General features: G+C 38.5%; 1 long non-coding RNA gene and 1 pseudogene across 2 annotated transcripts in view; one reads left to right on the top strand and one right to left on the bottom strand.

Annotated features, from left to right (window-relative positions):
* The window catches only part of LOC110345463 (uncharacterized), a 345,632-nt gene that overhangs the window by 94,240 nt on the left and 229,464 nt on the right, over window positions 1–21,928 (bottom strand). For both annotated transcript variants that reach the window (XR_015450062.1, XR_015450063.1), the window contains one exon: window positions 17,627–17,733. This is a non-coding gene — a long non-coding RNA (uncharacterized LOC110345463). The remainder of the gene's footprint in view (window positions 1–17,626; window positions 17,734–21,928) is intronic.
* LOC147828808 (nucleophosmin pseudogene) lies at window positions 11,498–12,387 on the top strand (annotated as a pseudogene).

Raw genomic sequence — 21,928 nt, 5'->3', positions numbered from 1 at the left:
GTTTAGTATTCATGAAGTTCCTAAGGTGCTCTTTGTCATGAAAGTACCTTATTTCTCCATCAATTTTGAAAGATACTTTTGCAGGGTACATCAATCTGGGTTGGAGGCTGTTTTCTTTTAGGGCTTGGAATATGTCACTCCAAGCTCTTCTTGCCTTGATGGTTTGTGTTCAGAAGTCTGCTGTGATTCTTATGGGCTTTCCTTTGCATATGATTTGTTCCTTTTCTCTAACTGCTTGTAGAACTTTGTTCTTCTGTTGAGTTTCTGGAATCTTAACAATTATATGCCTATGTGTAGATTTTCTTTGATCAAGGCTATTTGGAGTCCTATATGCCTCACTTATCTGTATGTCAAGCTCTTTTCCCCTGCTTGGGAAGTTTTCTGCCATTATTTCTGTGAAGAGATTTTTTATGTCATCTCCACTCTCTCCTATTTCTTTATTGAGTCCAATCAGTCTTATGTTATTCTTCTTTGCATCATCTAGCAGCTGCTGGATTGATTTCTCATGTTCCCTTACAATTTTGAAGCAATTTTTCTTTTCCTGGTCATTAATTGCAATCTTATCTTCTATACCTGAAATTCTGTCCTCACATTGGCTCATTCTGCTGTGTAGGCTTTTTCAGTGGAGTTTTTCATGTCCCGGAAATCTATTTCCATCTGTTTTATGGATTCCATTTGTTTCCTATGTTGGGATTCCAACTGGTTCCTCAGCTCCTCTCTAGATTTATTAATCATGTCTTGCACTAGGAGCACAATTTCCCCTGTTATCTGAGAAATTATTTCTGATTTCATTTTTCCCAGATCCCCTTTTGTTGCCAGTTCAGTGGGTCCAGGTGGTTGAGTATCAGAGTGTTCCATCTCATTTCCCTTTGGGGTTGATGCAGGTGATCTGGAAGTCTGGTTTTGAGACTTATTTACATGTTTTCTCATTTTGACTGGGGGGGGGGGGCGGCTGTTGGCGCCTGAACGGATTACCTCCTCTGAGCTGGGAGAGGTGGGACAGGGGCCAGGAGCAGCGGTAGGGATGGTGGCCCAAAAGCTCTTTCCTCTGGGCTGGGAGGAGTGGGAGGGATGGTGGCCAGGAAGTCCCTTCCTCTGGACCAGGAGCAGTGGGACATCAGCTCAGAAGCCCCTACCTCTGGTCCAGGAGTGGCGGGACTTAGTGCCATGGTCTGAAGGTCCAGTGTCCTCTGCATCTTTGTAGTGTGGAACCAGGTGGCTGCCTGCCTGCAGTGGGCTGATTCGGGGTGTTCCAAGTGACTCACGACCTTGGTAGGCCGTGACACAAGTGGTTTTATACCCTAACTCGGCTTTACCAGATCATCTCAAAAACGTGCAAAGGAACTTACTAAAAACGCACTGGATTCCAGATCTACACCTATCAAAAGACTTTCCAGGAGTAGATTCCTAACTGATGCTTGAAACAAGTTTCCTAGGTAATTCTTGCACATATTTAAATTTGCAAACCTGAAAAAAAAGGAAATATACAATACACAGATAATTATCTAAAGTCAAATTGGGTTGTGCTATTTATGTGCCCTGCGGCCTTGGGCAAGTCTCATGACTTCTCTTTCCCTCAGCTCTAATCCACAGAGCAGTGGATACGGTACCCTAGGAAGGGTGTTGTGGGGATGCACAAGGTCATGTATTCTACACACACGTCACCATGGCTGGCATGTGCTTATGCAAAGGAAATGGGAGTATTATAATTAACAAATTGTCACATAGACCTCAAGAGAGAGGATAGAATATTTGGTACTCTTTCCCCACCAAGGAATAATAATTGCCAATCACAATCATTAATAGTTAAAAACCTTTTTATTTTATTAAAGGCCAATCATGCTAAACAAAGTCAAAAGTAGATTCTTTATATACCATAACATATTTACAACAAACTCAGCATTATATCTACTGCACAGTGAAGAAAACTGTAGCCCAGTGTTTTAAACTCCCAAGCTAAATTCATATGCAAAGAATGACAAAGTTGTACACCTAGATACAAAGCTCTAGGCTAATTAACTGCCTCTGAAACCCAAAAATGTGATTATGTACCAACACTTTGCTACACAATAAATACCCTGTGTTTTAAAAATAAAATGCACTATTCTTACTGGATAAAGAAGATGTGGGTTTTTTTTAATAAAATGGAGTACTACTCAGCCATAAAGAACGAGAAACTAGAGACATTTATAGCTAAATGGATGCATATTGAGGCCATACTCATAAGTGAAATAAATAGGACACACATGTGTAAATACCGAATAGTTTCTCTAGTGTGAGAAACTGAAAGTGTAAATAAGGATTAAAATGATTACAATGAATAATTGATAATTTGAAATAGGAAAAGGTCCAAAGGTGTAGGGGTGGTGGGAAGGGAAGGGGAAAGGAAAGAAGGGAAAGGAAAAATTATGAGAAAGAAGAAAAATGGAAACAAAGTCTATGTAAATAGGGAATGGTGGAGGGGGTGAAGGGCATACAGGTAATGGAGAAAAAATAAGAACTAAGATACATCATGTACAGGTGCAAGCACCCAATGATAAATGTAAATGTATTGTATACCTAAAATGCACCAGTAAAAGAATAAAATAAATAAATAAAATACACTATTCTTGTGAAGAATTTTTTCCCTAAGATTCACAAGGGCAAGATCTTTGAGCATAACAACTGATATTGTAGACTTAACTTTATATGTTCTTATTTATAGTCCATAAGAACTTCTCGAATAGGAAGATTATTGTCAATGCTGTCTTGATTAAGGTCTCCTAAAGACTATTCCAGAAAAACAACTTATTAGCAACTGAGACTTATTATCGGGGACTTTCCATGCTTTTTTTTTCACAAACAAGATCTTCAGGCCAGTAAGTCAATAATATTTATTGAGCATCTGTTAACTCAGTGTATCAGGAGGGCATATCTGTTCAGTGCTCTGTGGTTAGACTGTACAGTAAAAAGATGTTCCCACTTAGTAAATCAGCATCTGTTTATCTGTTATAAAAATGTCATTGTGTCAAGTCCAGTATTCTACATTTTCTTTTTATGATTACTGTTGTTTTTTGTCTCTTCTCATCCATAAAGTAGCACATGACTCCTCCTTCACAATTCCGGTTTCTGATAGTGTTAGAAGATTAGTGTTAGAATGATTGCTGTGGCTTTGATGTGGTCTGTCCCTCAGAGGTTCAGGTACTGGAAGCTCCGTCCCAAGTGTGGTGGTGCTGAGGTGGTAGAAACTTCAGGAAGTGGGGCCTACTGGACAGTGATGGGGTCATGGGGATGGACCACCACCCTCATGAATGGATTTGTGCTGGTGGCCTAGAGGGACTGAGCTTCACAGGTGCATGTTAGTTTTCATAAGTCAGTGAGTTGTTTCCTAGGAAGTGAAGCCATCCCACAAGTCCTGTCCCTTCTGTGCAGGGCAAGCCCTCCTTCCTTTTCTTAGCCATGTTATGACACAGATGGGGAAATCTCACCAGGACACCAGCGCTATGCTGTTTGGACTTTTCAGCCACCAGAATCATGAGCCAAATAGGCTTTTCCTATTTAAAAAAAAAAAAAAAAAACCCATCCTCAGATATTTTGCTACTACAACACAAAATGGAGTAATATGGTAAACTTGTCTTTATTATAATTACTTTGATCAAGTTTTATAAAATTGTTTTCAATGTTTGATCTAAGGTTCAAAATACAAGAATGAGAAAATTCAATACTCTTGCTGAGCAAATGAAAGTCACTAATCCAAACAGTCATACATCAGACCTCCCCAGGATAAAGTGAGTCACTTCATGCAGTTTAAGATTTGAATCATTTCTATATCCATTTTAAGTCTCTTGATATTATACCTAGCTTCCAGTCCTTTCTTTGTCATAAAAATTTTGGTGGAATGACTCCTTGGTAAAGGGAGTTATATTTTGTTTCTCCCATTAGTTTAATTCGTTCCAAAAAAAGATACTGAATATTTAATAGAGTTGGAATTAGCTGAATGTGTGAGTTGGCATCAAGGATGCCACTCAACAACAAGTTCCCCAGGTGGGAATATCATTAGCAGGCAGCATCACTTCCCTATGACACAGGTTGAGTGAAGATGGCACAGAAAGAGCTCAGAATGAAAGTTGACAACGCTTCCTTTTGTGACATCTCCTTTCCCCAGCTTTCCTCAAAAGGGCACAACGCAGGAGTCAGAACATTTTCTCTCATTGAACACACAGCCTAAGAACAGGGCTGAGCAAGCTGCCTGACAGACCTGCTGTTCTGGAGACCCAAGGTTTCCTTTTAGCTTTCAATTTCTTTCATATTAGATGTGAATGCTGAAGCAACAACTCAGGAGCTATGGCTCTCATTAGAATGTGCCAAAGAGCTGTGGTGAAATAGAGCTCTCATTTGAACTTCTAACCTGACAAATCTAATTTGCAAAACAAGTGAACCTAAGGGAACACAGGCCCCCATTGGTCAGAACGCATATTCCACCTTGTGTTATTATTCCAGGTTACAGCCTGACAGCCTATGAAAGGCTTAACAAGGCAAACTAACCTTAGTAATCAGTTTGTATTCTGAAAGTACCTCTGCTAAAGAGGTCTGCTCTGAAAAAAAAAAAAAAAAAGTTGTGTTTTACTAACTGAAACTTTCCTCCATTCATGCTACAAGCATTTATTGAACATCTACACTGAGCCCAGCCAAGCTCTGGGAGGCAGTTCAGGGCATGAGAAAGGGGAACATCCTAGCAAAGAACAGTCTAGAACCTGCCCCCATAGGACTCACAGTTTTATGGGAAGACAAATCATCATTACAAATTACAACAAGATAGGATAGGCTTATTATATGAAAGTGCAGAGGACCAAGAGAATATGCTAGAAGGTCTCATTTATTTTAGGATCAGTGATGACTTCCTGGAGAAAGCCACGTATGAGCTGATCCCTGGGGGATAAACAGAAGTTACTCAACATGTCAGACCCTCTATTCACCATTTCAGATGTTTGCAACCTCACCCATCACTTCTCAGCTGCCTCAAAGACAAGGAGCTTTTACAAACTCAGACACCTTCAAGTCATCTCAACCTCAAACTGCCTTCTCTTGGTCTCAATCTCTCTCACACCCACACTGGGGCTTCTCTGCCTTCTTTTACTTGGTGACCACATATGTGCATCTTGAAGTGGACAGGTTGAAGACCACATGGACTGAGCCTTCACTCAGCACAATAGGAGAGGTTATGGAGAAAGCCTTCCTCCTCTCCACTCCAAAACTATCCTGAGAGAAGTTCACTTCTCAGATTCTCAGACAACTGCAGATTCTGCAGCAAAACCAAGCAATCTGTCTCCCAGAACAGAGACTCCATGACACCTGTTTGCCTCTTCCTCCATCACTGCTATGTTCTCCTTGTCCTTCATTCCTGTCCCCTAGAGCTAAGTTCTCTATTAAAAGAGAAGCCTATTAGCCTTTGACTCCAGTTCACTTTCTAGGAAACTGAAGCAAGTATACTCTAGTAAAGTCAAGAAACCGTATTCCAGATAGAAAGAAATATAAATTCAAAATCCAGAGTTCTGAAAACCTGTAATATAAGATAATCTGACAAAGGGTAAGAAAATAAAACCAATAAGCAAGTAATCTTACTTGTGAGGAGCCAGATAAGAAAGAGTTGGTATGTCAGTTTAAAGAGTTAGATACACATGGTTCAATGTGGTAGCCTTTAACCAGTTCTACCTATTGAGCACTTGAAATGCAACCAGTCGAAACTGATGTGAGATGTAAGTATAAAACACACACTGGATTTCAAAGCCTTAGAACAAAATGTAATGAAATATCTCAATTTTCAGTATTGATTACATAACAAGATAATAATATTTTGATATATGTGTTAGTTACTTTTCTCTTGTTGCTGAGACAAAATACCCAACACCCAAAGTTAGAAGGGGAAAGGTTTATTTGGCTCACAGTTTGTAAATATTTCAGTCCCTAATCAGCTGGCTCCAAGTCATGGTGGCGTGGCAGACAGGCCTTCCAGAGGAGAAACAGTTCATGGCGGCCAGAAAACAGCAAAAGCAACAAGAGAACTTACCAGCATCTTTCTGCCCCTTTTATCTTATTCAGACTACTTAGGGTGGGCACCACTCACACCCTTAATCCTAGTGCTCTCAGGCACAGCACTGCACTATGAATCAATCCCAGCATCACACACTCTAGATCTAGCCATGTCCCCCACCTATGACCACATGAGGCTTTGGGGGTACGTCTAGACATAAGCCATAACAATAGACCAGGTTAAATAAAATATATTGTTAAATTAATTTTACCTGTTTTTTTTTACTTTTTAATATGACTCTTAGAAAATCTTAAATTGCATGTGTGGCTCTCATTATATTTCTGTTGGGTAATGGCAGTTTAGACTTTATTTTAAAAGATGATGGAAAGCCACAGATAGTGTTAAGCATGGGAGTAATATGATCAGATTTGTCTCTATGGAATGTCACTCCGGCTGTAGTGCAGAGAATAGATTTGACAACAATCTAAATGCAGTCAGCAGTGAGAAGGCTGCTAAAGTAATCCAAAACAAATGAAATTTTATTCTGATTGGAAGCTGCATGAACGCAATTAAACATTCAAGAAATAAAATTGGCAAGGTGTGCTAAAGACTGGGCACAGGGATAAAAGAGATGCCAAGGTTTTGCTGCGGACAATTGGGTGGGCAGTATTACTTCCATAGACATATGCAGGTGTGTGAAAAGGAAACACCCTGACGAGTTTGGCTTCAAAAACATGGCAACAGTTTAGACAGTCCTGAGCTAGGATTTGGTACTGGGAGTCATCATTTACATTACAATCGAATCCATGGAGGGAAGAATATGAAAGCCCAGAGATAACATCCAGGGGGCAGAAAGAGGATATTCCACCTCCTCATCTGAACTAAAACCTGGTTCTCTGGGAAGGCAGTATTCCCCCTACAGCACTGTCATGGGGAGCCTGTATATCCCACAGCTTCTGGTAGCTTGGGTCCACCAATAACTCAGAATCACCTGTGTTCCTCCTTATCACTTCCAGGCTATAACTATTCCCAGCCTTTTATTAAAACTCCTGCTCCTTTAAGGCTCACAGTTTTCATTTATAACATCTTCCAACCTGTTTTATTGCTGCCTTTACCTACCTCCCTCACTTACTGAAAAGTTTGAGTCAAGCCTTGTCTGAAAATCCTCACTTCCATCCCAATCCTTGTATTATCCTGGGAGGCTGTAAGGCACAACACAGTGACTACTTGGTTCCTTGAGCACCTCTTCCTCAGTGACAGCCACCATGAGCAGACCCCAAATCTGGTTACCACCTGCGAAGCCACGGCTTCAAGCATTTTACTCTCCATCCATAGTTTTCTAGTTTTCTCTCTTTTCCCAGCTACATCTGCCCGTGAATCATATTAGCACTTCCTCTTTCTTCCTACCTACTTCACTTTTTCTCCTGAAATCCCATTATTTCAATTTCCTAAACTTTTTTGACCTTTCACTCCTTTCTCAAACCTACCAAGTTAAAACCTGTATCTGTGTGACCCTAAACATGCATCTCTTACTTTCCTGCCTCCAAAGACCCGAGTACTACTGGAAGAAACACAGAACATGATGAGACAGAGTGACCTCACTATAAATTTGTGGTCACCAACTTTCCTGAGCTTTCTTTCATTTTGACTTCCTTCTTGGGTAGCATTTTTCCCGTCATCCTAAAAGTATTCCAAACTCTCTTTGGTGTCTTTAATTCTCAAATTTCTCTACCACTCCTTTTAGTCTCTCTGAATGATCTTTCACTCTGCCTCACAGAGAAAACACACACTGTCATATAAACATTCCCTCACCGGGCATGGTGACACATTCCTATAACCGCAGCACCCTTGGAGGCTGAGGCAGGAGGATCACAAGTTACAGACAAGCCTGGGCAATTTAGTAACTTAGCAAGACACTGTCTCAAAATTTTGAAAAAGGGTTAGGGATGTAGCTTAGTGTAAATCCCTGGATTTAATCCCCAGTGCCACAAAAAAAGTATTTTAAATAAATAACTAAACATTTCTTTGATTTCACATTAAAAGACAGAAAATTGACGCAATCACCTAGAAAAGAAAAACGTTCTGATCCTCCTAGCTAAGACACATTCCTACAAATATATTCTATATCCTTGCTACTCTAACATTTTCTAGAACTGATTTGGTATTTGGGCCATGTTATGGTTCCTAATTAGAATGTTGAGAGGTAGGGCTCTTGGAAGGTGATCAGATCAGGGGGGTGCGATACTCATCAGTGGAATTCATAGCTGAATGTGCTGTTACGAAGTGAGGTTGTGGGACTGCATAACCTTTGCCCCTTTTTCTCCAGCCCCATTGTGATTAAAATGTGAGTTAATAGATGGAGATGCTTGTTAGTCTAGAGATGCTAGATAGGGATCTGTAACCGACCTAGGGTCCCAGAGTAAACTACTCAACTCTTTGTTTATCCGGGAACTGATATTCCAGGCACCACAATTGTTAGAACAAGCTGCAGATGTCTGCTAACCATCAATATGTGACAGTCGACCACTAACCTTTGTCCCCTTTTCTTTGATATGTTAACTTCCCCCTCAACCCCCTGTAAAAACAGCCTCGGATTCTGAGCCAGTTGCCTCTCTAAGCTATTTTGCTTCGGGAGTGCCGTCTGGCCAGACTAATAAAGGTCTGTTTCCCAACTTGGCCAGTGTGTTCCTTCCCGGTTGGTCTTTGCTGTAGTCAGCTCCTTGGAGCATTTGGTAAGGCTCTTGGTCTTACATTCTGAAGGCACCGCTGGGATTCCTGTGTGTGCTTCACTATAGTCAGCTACTCGGAGTATTTGGTAAGGCCCTCGGTCTTACAAGGTCTGCTCAGAAATTGTGGGTCAGGTCATTGAGGGCATGGCCTGAAGACTATATCTCCCTCCCTGGCTCCTCCCTTCATTCTTTCCTTCCTGGCTGCCATGGGGTGAGCAGCTGCCTTCTGCTGCTCCCTTCCACCATGTGGTCTCTGCCTTGAAGCCAGCCAGCCATGGACTGAACTGTGAACCAAAATAAACCTTTCCTCCTTCAAGCTGCAGTTATCAGATATTTTGTCCCAGCAATGGGAAAGTGACTAAGACAGGTTCCTATAACAAAATATCATAAGCTGTGTTACATATATATATATATATATATATATATATATATGAAGTATATATATACTTGAACCCTTGACTTACTTATGAACTCAATCAGTTCCTGAGGGATGGTTATAACTCAAGTTGGTTGTAAGCCAATACAGCTGAGATCTGGATGTTTACATGGATACATGCTATAGATAACAAGAGGCAGATGAGTATTCCATTGACCTAATTAACCCAAGTTGTTCCTGTGTCAGGCCAGTTGTAACTTGAGGGTCCACTATAAATTTATTTCTGACAGTTCTGGAGATCAAGACTCTACCACATTCAATGTCTGGTGAGAGCCCACTTTCTAGCTCATAATGATATCCAGCTGGGTCTTCACACAGTGGCAGGGAGAGGCGCTCTCTCTGGGATCTCTTTAATAAGAACACAAATCCCATCTGTGAAGGACCACCTCATGACCTAATCACTCCCAAATGTACCACTTCCTAATATCTTTACCTTTGGGAGTTAAGATTTCAACCTCTGATTTTTCAGGACACATAAATATTTGCACCACAGCATGAACTTTTACTGTAATAATTCTTTTAATATCCTGTATCTGCCATCTATACCCTCTACTAAGCCCCAGTTGGGAGCCTTTGAACAAAAGTTTCTTAAAGAGTCAGGTCTTGTGCCATAGTCCTCACCTCCATCCCAGCTCTTATAATATCCTGGGAGAATTTAAGGCACAACTCTATGACTACTTGGTTTCTTAAATACTTCATCTTTAGTGGCAGCTCACCCATAAGCATACCAAGAAACCCGTTGTCCTCAAAACTTGTCATCTTCAAAACAAAACTTCTTCCTCTTCCCTAAGAATCACCTGATGCTTCTTTGTTGTTTTCCTTAGCCAAACTTCTTAGAAGGGTTTGGGGCTGCTGTATCCATTTCCTCATTTCCTGCTAACTCTTAACTCAGTATCAATAGCCTGCAACCTGGCTCATTGCCTGCATGCTCAAAACCGTGTGTGAACAATGATTGCCCCTCACATGAACATCTCACTATTTCTTCACTGTATCCATTTTCTTCTACTATATTTTTCATCAAATGTGCATCTACTTTTATCATGACTTTTAGTTTTTATTCCTGACCAGCAAGAAACACAGGTTTATCTACATCCAAAGTAAAAAAGGTTAAATGTTTTCCTTCTTGTTGCTGCTGATAGAGTTCCTACCAGTTTCCTGCACTAGACCTCCAGGTGAAACCCTGAACGATAATGTCAGCCATTTAAAAAGATAGCAGTTAGGGCCGGGGATTTAGCTCAGTGGTTCCGCTGCCTGCCTAGCAAGCGCAAGGACACAAGTTCGATCCCCAGTACAAAAAAAAAAGATGGCAGTTAAATTAAAAACCACTGGGCTGAGTAACTCAGAAGAGCCAGGAGAACCAATCCAGCTTTCACAGAGTCAGGGAAAACAGCCTAGCCTTAGGGCATTCCAAGCTTTTATTTTCTGTAGTTTCAATAGCTCTTTATGAGACAGATATCTTTTACTATTTAGTCTTTGTCAACCATTTAACATTAAGTCCTGACCTAAGAGAAAGAAACAGTAGGAAATTTCACCTGGATAGAAAGTTCCCTTGATAAAACAAGTCAGGTCAAATAGCTCTGAAACTCCCATCCCTAAAATGAAGTATAATAGAGTCACATTTTTTTTCTTTGTCACCAACCCTGTATGATATAATGGCATATTTAATAAATAGGTCTTTCATTCATTCTGCTCTAAGAAACTACCCCACTGGGAAAGCTATTCTGTCTCATTTAAAATGCTACAATCATCCATCCCTCTTTGGTGATTCTTAACCAATGCCATATTGAGAATCTCCTGTGGAAGTTTTAAAAATATTGTTGCCTTGGTCCTGCATCTAAATGTTTTATTTCAGTAGGTCCAGAGGATGTCTGAGTTATTTGTATTCTGCAGAATCTCCCATGGGATTTATTTTTTAAGTATAGCAAGTTTTCTGAGTGTTTGCAAATAAGCTAGGTGCAGTATGAAAAACCTTACGCCTATCATTTGATTTCTTTTTTCCAGAAAGTGCATTTGTGATCAACAGTGTTAATACATATCATACAACCACACCCTTCTTTTGAAGCAGAGCTCTCACTTTATGCAGGTATTCACCCACCTTCATGAAGTCCCTTAATTGGGCCCTTACTAATCTAACAATTGTGCTGGCCTCTATCCCCTGTCTAGTGACTGGTGTTATGCATTACTTCAAGATGCTACGTCTTGAAGCCAATGAGGGTTAATAGGGTTAATAGAAAATCTACCAAGCCCTGGCGTGATTCTGTCCTGTATGTCTGTTCTCTGGGGCAGTAGCTGTTTATTTCCATCCGCATTCTCTCCCACCTAAGTGCGTGCCACCACTCCATGGAAGATTCGATGGATATGGACATGAGCCCCTTGAGGCCCCAGAATTATCTTTTCAGTTATGAACTAAAGGCTAACAAATATTATCACTTTAAGGTGGATAATGATGAAAATGACCACCTGTTGTCATTAAGAACGGTCAGTTTAGGGGCTGATGCAAAGGATGAATTGCACATTGTGGAAGCAGAGGCAATGAATTACGAAGGCAGTCCAATTCAAGTAACACTAGCAACTCTGAAAATCTCTGTACAGCCAACGGTTTCCCTTAGGGGCTTTGAAATTACACCACCCGTGGTCTTAAGGTTGAAGTGTGGTTCAGGGCCTGTGTGTATTAGTGGACAGCACTTAGTGGCTGTGGAGGAAGATGCAGAATCAGATGAGGAGGAGGAAGAGGACGTAAAACACTTAAGTATATCTGGAAAGCGATCTGCCCCTGGAAGTGGTAGAAAGGTTTCACAGAGAAAAGTAAAACTAGCAGCTGATGAAGATGATGATGATGACGATGATTTTGATGATGAGGAAGCTGAAGAGAAACCACCAGTGAAAAAATCGATACAAGATACTCCAGCCAAAAATGCACAAAAATCAAACCAGAATGGAAAAGACAACACCATCAACACCAAGATCAAAAGGTCAAGCATCCTTCAAAAAACAAGAACAGACTCCTAAAACACCCAAAGGACCTAGTTCTGTAGAAGATATTAAAGCAAAAATGCAAACAAGTATAGAAAAGAGTGGTTCTCTTCCCAAAGTGGAAGCCAAGTTCATTAATTATGTGAAGAATTGTTTCCGGATGACTGACCAGGAAGCTATTCAAGATCTCTGGCAGTGGAGGAAATCTCTTTAAGAAAACAATTTAAACAGTTTGTTAATATTTTTTCCATCTTATTTCATTTCTGTAACAGTTGATATCTGGCTATCCTTTTTATAATGCAAAGTGAGAATTTTCCCTACCATGTTTGATAAATGTTGTCCAGGTTCCATTGCCAAGAATGTGTTATCCAAAATACCTGTTTAGTTTTTAAAGATGGAACTCCACCCTTTGCTTGGTTTTAAGTATGTATGGAATGTTATGATAGGACATAGTAGTAGTGGTGGTCAGAGATGGAGATGGTGGGGAGACAAAAATATACATGTGAAATAAACTCAGTATTTTAATAAAGTTAAAAAAAAAAAGAAAATCTGCCAGAAGGCTTGAGGCAAAAGGACATTCATTCTTAAAAGAGGTGTGTGTGTGTGTGTCCCTCTGGGTGTTATGTCTACTTGTAGTTCCTGTAACAAGTACATTATCATGAGGTCAAGGGGAAAACTTGCCTGAGGTCTAAACCAACACAGTAAGAATGATAGACTGGAAAGTGTGTTTCATCGTGATTCTTAGTTTTAAGCAACATAAAAGAACTCTGGCTAACTTAAGGCCAAAGATGATGTGTTGAAATTATCCTGAACCTGGAAAATTAGGCTGAAAGCTATACAGCCATCAATCAAACCTCATATGACACCCAAAACTGTATCAATGATTAGAATGAATAATTGAAAATACAAAATAAGAAGAAAAGGTCCAAAGGGTAGTGGTAGTGTGAGGGGCAGGGGAAAGGAAAGAAGGGAAAGGAAAAATGATGAGAAATGGAAAAAAAATGGAAATAAAGTCTGTGTATATAGGGAAGGGTGGAGGGGGTGAAGGGAGGGCTAGGAATGGGGGAAAAATAAAAGAACCAAGATGCATCATGTAAAGGTACAAGTTCCCAAAGAGAAAGGTAAATGTGTTGTATACCTAAAATGTACCAATAAAAGAATTTAAGAAAAAAAAAAAAAAGAAAAGAAACAGTCTTCCTGATTGCCTCCACCACCCTTCTGGGCTGGGAACTCCATGTGCAACCGCTCTGTTTCTACACATGATGCTAAAGAATAACACAGTGCATCTGCTTACCTGAGTTCAGGTCTGAGGTCTGTAGCCCAGAGACAAGGAACGTTTTGAGGTTAAGAAATTTTCAGCTTTGATATTGGGACTTTGATACTGGGACTTAGACTTTGTAACCCTTGCCCCAAACAAACTCATATGATGCTAAATTCCTCAAAACATAGGAAGTTTAAATATTAAGAACCCCAAACATTTTAAAAATGTAAATAAAGGGCCAGGGATTTAGCTCAGTGGTGCCGCTGCCTGCCTCACAAGCGTAAGGTTCCAAGTTCGATCCCCAGTACCAAAAAAAAAAAGGGGGGGGGGGGGAGAAGGGAATGGAATTAATATGAGAAAATGAAAAAATGGAAACAAAGTCTTTGTAAATAGAGAGGGATGGAGGGGTTGAAGGGAGGGCAGGGGAAGGGTAAAAAATAAGAACCAAGAGAGATTATGTAAAGGTGCAAATTTCCAATGATGAATGTCATTATATTGTATACCTAAAATGTACCAGTGATTAGAATGAATAATCGATAATGCAAAATAGGAAAAAAGGGTCCAAAGGGGTAGGAGTAGTGGGAGGGGCAGGGGAAAGAAAAGAAGGGAAAGGAAAAATGATGAGAAATGGAAAAAATGGAAACAAAGTCTTTGTAAATAGGGAAAGGTGGAGGGGTGAAGGGAGGGCTAGGAATGGGGAAAAAATAAGAACCAAGATGCATCATGTAAAGGAACAAGTTCCCAGTGAGAAATGTAAATGCGTTGTATACCTAAAATGTACAATAAAAGAATTTAGAAAAACAAATGTGAATACACACTACAGGTAAAAAGAAGCTGAGTCTGAGATTTTTTAAAAAATCATGACTGAGATAATGTTATACTATTCTATTTTTATGACATCAAAGGGTTTTTTAAAATATAAATTAATACATCTATGGAAACTCATTAGTGATCCTATTCCCTGGTTTACTGGTTTCCAATTGCTAATATAACAAAGTACTACAAACTTACTAGCATAAAACATGAATTCATGGTGTTCATTATTTAGTCTACAATACCTCATCATGTAATACCACTAACTCTTTCTGATGGAGCGAGTCTTATCAAAATCAATGTCCCATTTGAGGATCTGGACTCTCTGAGTGACAGTCATTGTTATGACAGTGATCTAAAACATCCTTGCAATCTTGTGCATTAAGAGGGGGCTTTTGGAAGGTGACTGGACCATGGGAGTGCTACACCCCTCAGGGGATTTGTCCATGGGTAAGTTCACAGCTCACTCAGAAGGTGAGGCCCAGTTGGAAGTGAATAACTGTGGATGTGACCTAGGAGGCCATAAGCTTGTCCCTAGCTCCTGCCTTCTCTCCCTCTGCTTCCAGTTGCCAAGGGTTTGGCACCTTTTTCTCCTCTGTACCCTTCTCCCATCTTATTTCTGCCTTGGAGCCAATTGAGCATGTACTGAAACTGTTAGCCAAAATGAATCCTCTTCTCCTTTAAGTTTCCAGGGTTGGGTATTGTATACCAGTGAATGGAAAGTGACTCTGACAGTAATCCTTTTTCAATCTCACTTTGTCCCATAACAGTATCAGCAGGACAGATGACACAATCAAATAGATCAATTTGAGGACAGATTAGTCAATGGACTATTTATGGATGTATGGGCAAGGGATAGGGAACTACAAGAGAGAATACAATGCCTGAGAATTAGTAGAGTGGGTAGCTGTTGAATCCCTGAGCCTGAAGGTGGTCTGTAGTCAGAGCTAAAGCAAAGGTAAACCAAGAGGGAGAGCTATGGACAAGAGGGATCCTGAAGTTGAGTGATACAGCTAGTGGTTTTGACCTAAATGGTCAAGAAAAAAGTATAGTGCCACAGAGATGGAACTGGGAAATGTCATCTCTTGTAAGTTCTCTTTTTCCGTTGCTGACTGAGTACTGGTTCTTGGACTTTCCTCTAAGTTAGGTGTCCTGAAGAGAATCCAGACATCAGCAGACTCCCAAAACAGTCTTTTCAAAGTCCTCCTCAAAACCCAAACATATTGGACCATATATGTGTGATTCTATTGCTAGATTCTGTTTTATTCCATTGATCTATATGTCTTTCCTTACACTAACACTGCCTTGATTACTGTAGCTTTAAGGGAAGTCTTCAAATTAGGTAATAAATGTCTTCCAACATTGTTTTTTTTTTCTTTTTACTTTTCTGGGTCCTTTGTACTCCTACATAACTTTTAAATTTCAATATCCAATTCTTCATTTATAGCAAGTATACATAGACCTGAATTTTTATATATACCTTGTGTTTTCTAATCCTGCTAAATTCAAATACAAGTTCTAGGGGCTCCTAGAGATTTCTTAGTGTTTTCTCTGTAGATGATCATTTCATCTACATATAAAGATTTTACTTCTACCTTGCCAATCCTATGCTAATTGTTTCTTTTTATTGCCATATTATTTTGGCTTGGGCTTATGTTTCAAAGTTTAATGGACAGGTGAAGAGTAGGCATATGTGCCCTTGTTCCCCTCCTTAGGGAGAAAGCATTGTATCTTCTCCATTCATATAAGGTGTTTTTGCTGGAAGTATGGAGTACATGTCTTATCTGTTGAGAAGGTTCTGTTCTACTTCTAGTCTCCTGATAGCTTTTACCATGAACATCTTTAGAATTTAGTCCAATACTTTTTCTGCAACTACGGACAGGATCATATGGCTTTTTACTTTCCTCTGTTAAAATGATGACTTATGGGGGGGTGGATCTTCCAATGCTGAACCAACACTGCCATCCCTGTAATAAAACCACTTTCTACATACTGCCAGATCTGACTTCTAATAGTTTGTTTTGTTAAACAAATTTTTATCCATGTTCATAATTTTTTTCTATTATCTTTATCCTGTTTTAGTATTAGCACAATGTTGAGTTCCTAAAATGAGGGGAGAAGTGTTCCTTCTTTTTTCTGCTTTAAATGTTTGATATAATTTATCAGTTAAAATGTATATGAGCCTGCTGTTGTCATATAGGTAAGTTTTCAAGCTAGGAATATACTTTCTTTAATAGGTGCTATTCAAATTTTATATTTTCTCCAGGGTCAGTTTCATTAATTTGTCTTCCAAGGTACTTCTTAGAAGTTGTCCAATTTTTTTCAAAAAAGATTTTTGTAATATGCTTTCTATATCCTTTTAAATTCTGTAAAATCTGTGGTAATGTCCTCTAAAGTTTGATATTGTAATTAGAAATGTATAGTTGATATTGTGTAATAGGAAGAAAATATCTAAAGGAGTAGGGGAAGTGGGAGGGGTAGGGGAAAAGAAAGAAGGGAAAAGATAAAATACGGGCAAAGGAAAAAAATGGAAACAAAGTCTTTGCAAATGACTTTGCATGGGTGGAGGGGGTGAAGCGAGAGCAGGGGAAGGGGAAAAAAATAAGAACCAAGATACATCATGTAAAGGTCCATGATTCCAATGGTGAATGTAACTGTATTTTATACCTAAAATGTACCAATGAACTTAATGAAAAAAAAATTATAGCAAAAGACACACACACAAAAAAACTCCAAACATATCAATTTACCACTTACAGAAAAATGAAATTAGTGAAATCCTTAGAAGGTAGGTAAATATTAGGTTTAGCAGTTTGAATGTGATGAACACATATTGCATAATATTATTCAAAACCATCGCTAGTAACATGTGGCAATTTCCCAAAATGAATATAATTATGTTATATTTTAAATATATACTAGGAAAGGAAGAAAGATAAAATGAAAGAAAGAAAGAAAGAAAGAAAAGAGAAAGACAAAAAAGAAAGAAAGGAAGAAAATCAACAGAGTGCTGGCAAGCAGCAGAAGCCAAAGAACTGTAGAGCCAGAAGAAAGGTAAATTAACACACCCAATTCCATGTGTTACCATAGACCTAGATAACCACAAGCCAAGAGTGCTGGGTCATCTGTCACACAGCCCGTGCTTCCTAACTCCACCCTTCACAATAAGCACCGTGCTGTCCCTGCTAGCAACAAAAAGCCAGCCCTACCTCGCCTCTCTGAGCTCGCTGCATTTTGTCACTAGGCTGCACTGAAGACTGACATGCCACGAGAACAGTCACCAAAAAAGCCACACTTCCTGAGACCAACAGATACCTAGCAGGACGCGTTTTACTCGCAGAAATATTCATGACCACTACACAAAGAGAAGCTTAAACTTTCATGCTTATCACTGAATTCCTTACCTGCTATTTTAACATCATTTCCATCTCACAGGGCTCTGCTCAAGTGACATGCAGGGTGTAGTTTCAGTTCTAGTCTGTGGTTCCTATGCAGCTTCTATTCAGAAGCCCTGTTGATAAGATGCAAGCACATAGAGAGAAGTGATTTTAAACCCCTTTCCATGCAGAAAGTTTTGTTTAAATGAGATATTAAGCAATTCGAGGGCAAGAGCTGTAGATGGAAGTAACAGCTTCATCTAAATACTGCCTTTCTCCAGCCCATGGCATTCTCTGAACACTAATTTATAGACTTAGACTTTCAAACAGCACAAATCTAGTTTGCTTTCCAGAAACTCTCCCCACACTGTGAGCCATTAATTCCTTAGAATTTAAAAACCAAATTATAATCACCTGGCATTGACTTGACTATTTTGCTACTTGCTTATTACTGCCTTTCTAATTGCTTTATTGAATCAATATGAACTAGCAATGGATGGACTTTTTTTACTAAAGAAAAAACAAACTACTCTGTGGTATAATAAAAGCTGATGATTACTTGTTTTTTCTATGTAGTCTATAATTTGATTGCTCACAGTAATGAAAGAATGCTTAAGAAATTGGTTATAAAAAAACATAGATAATTACAAAATGTGGAAATGGACATCAATTTGCTCATAACACATATATCAATATATTCTTCTAAACAACCAAACAATTGGAATACAAGCGTCGTGGAATACAAATATGTTTAATAAACACAGAAAATGCTTTCTCTCAAACCATAAAACTAGCATAAAACATCACAATTACATAAAATAAGGAGACATAAGCATAACACAACTAAAATGGTTTTGTGATTTACTTGTTGACCTCTTGTATTTATGACAGAACTATCAAATCTGAACAGTGTTCCTTTATCCGCCTTTGGGATTTTGAAGGGGACATGGGCCATCCTTTTTCCCTTCCTCTTCCCATACATATACACATGTCCCTACATACACTATAGGGTTAAGGAGATATCAAAAAAGAGTGTTTTTCAAATAAGGAAAAGCTATCATTCGACAGATGTTTACTTAGTAAAATATCATTAGCTAGAAATTAACTGTACTTAAGTTTTTTTCAAAAGAAATAGTACATGAATTCTCTTTATAATTACAAAGGCCTCATTCAAATATCTGCTGAAGAAAATGAGTTCTGAAGGTACTCAGCATCAGCTTCGAGTATAGAATGGCATAGACTCAACTCCGTGCCATGATGAATAATTTCAAAAGATCCTACCTACTTCCACAAAAGTCAAGCAAAGCATTATACCTGACTTTTTAATTGGATCTACTTCCTTGGAGACTTACATATCATCAATTAAGTTTTTTGATAATGTTAATCATTTTTATTCCTCTATGGCCACCTTTATGAATTTTTGTTCCATGAATCCTTATAAATAGTATGTGAGGTAAGCCTATATTTGAAAGTAAAAAGACAGGGACCAAAGGCAATAAATGACCTGACATCACACAACTAATAAGAAGCATCTCCAGGGCTCTAGGCAAAATTTATGAACCCCATAACCCTCACGGGGCCATCTTACAGTCACATCTGGGGAACACAGCCCTCAGTGCCATCATCCAGAGCAACACTGGGAGCTGATCAGGAAGTCTTAATTAAAAATAGTTGATATTTACATTCAGTTTTATGCTTCATAGCATTTCCTATTTGTTCTCTGTCTTGAAGTTGTTAACAGGCAGATTCTTTTCAATAGTCTATTTCAGGAACACTTCTGATCCTTTCAAGACAAGTATATATTATACTTACATATGCTCTTTACAGAAAAGGGGTTTAGGTTTTGGTTTTAAAGAAAGCTGATTGCTTTAATGGAAATTCTACGGGAGCAGAAGCTTTTCTTTATCATGTGCTTCTGTCATTTTCACCGCCTAGAACATTGTAGCTCATTGAATGAGTGAATAACATTCCAAAAAATAATCCAAAAGGAAGGAAATAAGTACAAAAATAATTACAGAAAATAATTTCAAAAAGATGGAAAAGCAGTAGATAAGTATGAGCTACTATAAGTTTAGTCAGGCAGTCATTTAGCAATCTAGAACTTTTATGTAAGAATAAATTAACAATTTCCTCACTGCAGAAAATAAAATGATCAAGTCCAAAATAAGTGAATACTGGCCAAAATACATGTCAGTCGAGAATTAGCTCAAAATAAAAAGTTTTTAAAAATTGTTTCATAAAAGACCTAATTTAGGTAAGACAGTGAGGGAAGGGGAGGCCTCTCCCAGAAATGGTATCTAAATGGAGACACAAAACATGAGATGGTGCTACCTTGTCTAATCCAGACTATCTATAATGTGAAATGTTTTATAATTCAAATAATAATTTATAATAAAATATTTTATATTAAATTTCAAATTTCAGAGAATCATTCCAATAATTGTATTAAGACTTATAGCAATAGTTTACCAGGTTAGGAATAGTATATCTAATACAAATGGCCCATAAGCACATGAGAAGTTGTGCAGTATCACCAATCATGATTTTAACACAATAAAAAAAAAGTAATACATCTAGAGGGTTGTGGGCTTGGTATAAATATGTATGTGATAAGACAATAAATGCCCAAAAACTGTGAAACCTTATAGGAATGACTATTTGTTTCCTTAAGTATATATTCAATAAGCCTATGTTAGTTTCTCTTAAACTCTAGTTAATAACAAGTAGCAGGCTCACCACAGGGATTTTTAAAATGCTTGAAAAGTAATAAAAGGAGATCTTAAACTCGCCTCTAGTGCCTTCTACCCATCCCCTTTTCCAGGTCAATTGCTCAACATTCTCTTTGTCTTTTCCATGAAGTTATCTCTTCTCATTGGAATAGGACCAGTAAATTGAGACACCTCTTGATTTGAGAGTAGTAGAGTCAGATTATTTAGGGACACAGATTGATGACAATAGAAACAATTTTGAAAATCATCTACTCCAGTGGTTCCCAAACTCATCAGACCTAATGCTTCTTTTTATGATGAACATTTAGTAACATCCTTACTATCTTGCAATTGAAATTCAAAGCTAATATAACCAACTGGCATACAATTTCAAGTATGTATGTATAATTATATGCTGTAATAAAAAGAATGGCTAATAAATTAATTTCAAATAAAATAACATGCATTCTAAAGTAAAAATAGTTGAATACAACTATATTAAGAAAAAAAACAGCCTGGGCATGATACATGGCTGTAATCCCAGCTCTCAGAGGCTGAGGCAGGAAGATCACCAGCTCAAGCCCAGCCTAGGCAATTTAGTGGCTAGTGAGACCTAGTCTTAAAATAAAAAATAAAACCAGGGACAAAAACCATATGATCATCTCAATAGATGCAGAAAAAGGATTTGACAAAATCCAACATACATTTATGATAAAAACCCTACAAAAAATCGGAATAGATGGTCTCTACCTCAATCTGCTAAAAGCCATCTATGAAAAACCAACAGCCAATATCATACTAAATGGTCAAAAACTGAAATCCTTCACACTCAAATCAGGAACAAGACAAGGATGTCCACTATCACCACTCCTGTTCAATATAGTTTTGGAAACATTAGCCACAGCAATTAGAAAAGAGAAAGAAATAAAAGGAATAAAGATAGGAAATGAAGAAGTGAAATTGTCATTATTTGCAGATGGCACGATACTCTATATAGAAGACCCCAAGAACTCCACCAAAAGTCTTCTAGACTTAATAACCAACTTCAGTAAAGTAGCTGGATACAAGATCAACACACAAAAATCAATAGCTTTCCTCTACACGAACAACAGACTCACTGAGAGAAACCGGGCAAACAATTCCTTTCACAATAGCATCCAAAAAACTGAAATATCTAGGAATCAACCCGTCAAAATAAATCAAAGACCTCTTCTCTGAAAACTATAGCACTTTGAAAAAAGAGAGAAGGGGATATCAGAAAATGGAAAGACATCTCCTGCTCCTGGGTAGGAAGGATCAACATAGTGAAAGTGGCCATACTTCCAAAATTGATATATAGATTCAATGCAATCCCAATTGAAATCCCAGCAGCATACTTCATGGACCTTAAGAAAACAATCCAAAAATTCATTTGGAACAAGAAGAGACCCAGAATAGCAAAAGCAATTCTAGGTAACAGAGACATGGCAGGGGGTATTACAACTCCCAACTTGAAACTCTACTACAAACCTACTGTGATAAAAACAGCATGGTACTGGCAAAGAAACAGACCTGAGGACCAGTGGAACAGATTAGAAGATGCAGAAACAACTCCAGACACACTCAGCCACCTCATATTTGA

This window comes from Heterocephalus glaber, unplaced genomic scaffold (assembly GCF_053883595.1).
Source record: "Heterocephalus glaber isolate CG9 unplaced genomic scaffold, H.glaber_assembly_v1.0 deba00000901, whole genome shotgun sequence".
NCBI classification, from domain to species: domain Eukaryota; kingdom Metazoa; phylum Chordata; class Mammalia; order Rodentia; family Bathyergidae; genus Heterocephalus; species Heterocephalus glaber.
This window is presented reverse-complemented; position numbering and strand designations above follow the sequence as displayed.